This window comes from Cervus elaphus, chromosome 5 (assembly GCF_910594005.1).
Source record: "Cervus elaphus chromosome 5, mCerEla1.1, whole genome shotgun sequence".
NCBI classification, from domain to species: Eukaryota; Metazoa; Chordata; class Mammalia; order Artiodactyla; family Cervidae; genus Cervus; species Cervus elaphus.
Window position 1 is genome coordinate 79072905 of NC_057819.1, and position 3006 is coordinate 79075910.

General features: G+C 36.1%; 1 long non-coding RNA gene across 1 annotated transcript; it reads right to left on the bottom strand.

Moving 5' to 3' along the window:
- Positions 1 to 2269: 2269 nt before the first annotated feature.
- LOC122694927 lies at positions 2270 to 2549 on the bottom strand. The gene is made up of 2 exons (XR_006341280.1): positions 2508 to 2549; positions 2270 to 2375 (listed from the first exon to the last, which is right to left on the bottom strand). It is a non-coding gene; the product is annotated as an uncharacterized LOC122694927 (long non-coding RNA).
- Between the last annotated feature and the right edge of the window lie 457 nt (positions 2550 to 3006).

Genomic DNA, 3006 nt, shown 5'->3' on the forward strand with positions numbered 1-3006 from the left:
ACAACATACAAGGGAACTCCCATCTGGATATCAGCTGATTTCTCAACAGAAACTCTACAAGCCAGAAAGGAATGACACAATATATTTAAAGTAATGAAATGGAATAAACTATGATCAAGAATACTCTACCCAGCAAGACTCTCGTTCAAATTTGACCAACACCAACAAACCAGCTTTACAACAAATGCTAAAGGAACTTCTCTAGGCACGAAACACAAGAGAAGGAAAAGACCTACACAAAATGAACCCAAAACAATTTGAACATGATAAGATCATATGTGTATGTGCATGTGTGCTAAGTCTCTTCAGTCATGCCCAACTCTTTGCAACCCTATGGACTGTAGCCCGCCAGGCTCCTCTGTCCTTGGGAGTCTCCAGGCAAGAATACTGGAGTGGGTTACCATGCCTTTCTCCAAGGGATCTTTCCAACCCAGGAATTAGACCCATGTCTCTTACATCTCCTGCATTGGCAGACTATTCTTTACCACTAGGAGCCACATATTGATAATTACCTTAAATGTAAATACACTAAATGAACCAACTGAAAGACATACACTGGCTAGGCAGATGAAAACATGTGCATGTATGCACTTCCATTTATGACATCATCCTACTTAATCCCTCTAAATTGTATATTATTATTTTACATTGTTAGGTTAATCATAATTCCATTATGGCTTACAATTGTGATTATCTTTTATTTTTTTCTGGCTATCCTTTGAGAAAACTTACAAACATCCTTTAATATTATGATTATACAACTATTATTCACTTAATACCATTCTATCAGGATTGGTCAACAGAAAATAACAGAATTCTATATCACTAAAACCACCTGACCTGCCTCTTGAGAAAACTGTATGCAGGAAGCAACAGTTAGAACTGGACATGGAACAACAGACTGGTTCCAAATAGGAAAAGGAGTACGTCAAGGCTGTATATTGTCACCCTGCTTATTTAACTTATACGCAGAGTACGTCATGAGAAACTCTGGACTGGAGGAAGCACAAGCTGGAATCAAGATTGCTGGGAGAAATATCAATAACCTCAGATATGCAGATGACACCACCCTTATGGCAGAAAGTGAAGAAGAACTAAAGAGCCTCTTGATGAAAGTGAAAGAGAAGAGTGAAAAAGTTGGCTGAAAGCTCAAAATTCAGAAAACTAAGATCCTGGCATCTGGTCCCATCTCTTCATGGGGAATAGATGGGGAAACAGTGGAAATGGTGTCAGACTTTATTTTTTTGGGCTCCAAAATCACTGCAGATGGTGACTGTAGCCATGAAATTAAAAGATGCTTGCTCCTTGGAAGGAAAGTTATGAGCAACCTAGATAGCATATTAAAAAGCAGAGACATTCCTTTGCCAACAAAGGTCCGTCTAGTCAAGGCTATGGTTTTTCCAGTAGTCATGAATGGATGTGAGAGTTGGACTATAAAGAAAACTGAGCGACGAAGAATTGATGCTTTTGAACTGTGGCGTTGGAGAAGACTCTTGACAGTCCCTTGGATTGCAAGGAGATTCAACCAGTCCATCCTAAAGGAGATCAGTCCCGGGTGTTCACTGGAAGGACTGATGTTGAAGCTGAAACTCCAATACTTCGGCCACATCATGTGAAGTGTTGACTCGTTGGAAAAGACCCTGATGCTGGGAGGGATTGGGGCAGGAGGAGAAGGGGATGACAGAGGAAGAGATGGCCGGATGGCATCACTGACTCAATGGGCATGAGTTTGGGTGAACTCCAGGAGTTGGTAATGGACAGAGAGGCCTGGCGTGCTGCGATTCATGGGTTTGCAAAGATTTGGACACAACTGAGCGACTGAACTGAACTGAGCTGAAAACTACCATTTAATAGGAAAACCTGTAATCACTTTTTAAAATCCAGATGCATGTCAGAATTATCTTGGAATTTTCTGGATAATACAAAAGCCCAGTTATTGCTTTTTTTCTCCAAAGCTCCAGATGTGCTTTCTAATGAGCAGTCATGTTTAAAGACAACTGGACTATATGATGATCTTTTACTTTTATCTAGATTGTTTCATTTTTGTATTTTATATTCAGTGTTCCCATTTCATTTAGTCTATGTTTTCCAATTTCTCCATTTCTTCGTTGTTCTTTCTTAAGACTTTATCAAGGATAATAGAAAAGCTTTTTATACACACACACGCACACACACACATACATATATAGTACGTGTAATATAATGTATATATTTTAGAAAACCAATGAAGTTTTGCCTAGCTATAAAATTGATTCCACTTGTTTGACAAAGTATGAATAGAATGCTAGATTTCTAATTTATGTTCACTAAAAACTTTGATATAGTGCCATGTATTTTGAGATCTAGTATTACTGCTAAAGGTCTAGAAAATTTATCTTAGTGACTTAAAAAAAAAAAATTGAATGAGGCTTGAAACTTTTGTTCCAATACTGAGAATAAGAAGAAATACTATGTTGTAATAAACAAACAAACAAAAAACAGGAAATTAACATGTGATACAGTATCACTAACTGAAATACAGATTTTGTTCAAATTTCACAAAATTTTATGCTAAAGTCTATTATTTAGTTTCATAACTTATTCAAGGTTCACTTTGTATTTAGTAGCATTAAGCAACTTCAGCAACATGCAACAAATTCTGGTAGATTCTCTTTTAATTTTTATTCCATTTTGAATACTTTTTAGTTTTCCTTGTTATGGCTTCTTAGATACACCCAGTATTTAAAAGTGGGCATTACATTTCCAAATACAAGGCTTTTTTAAAGTATCTCTAATCTTAATTTCTCATTTTGGTATTAATTTTTCATTTAAATGCTTTCTTCTCTGCAATCACCTTCTGTATGTTTTTTTTTTTTTTTTAAGTCTTCTAACTTTATTGAAGATTTCAATGGCTCAATCAAAGATCTCTTGGTAAATGTCACATTGCACTTGAAAATGTGTGGGTTATTTTCAAATATCTTTTGATATTGATTTCTAACATAATTCCATAGTGATAAGAGAAAAGAG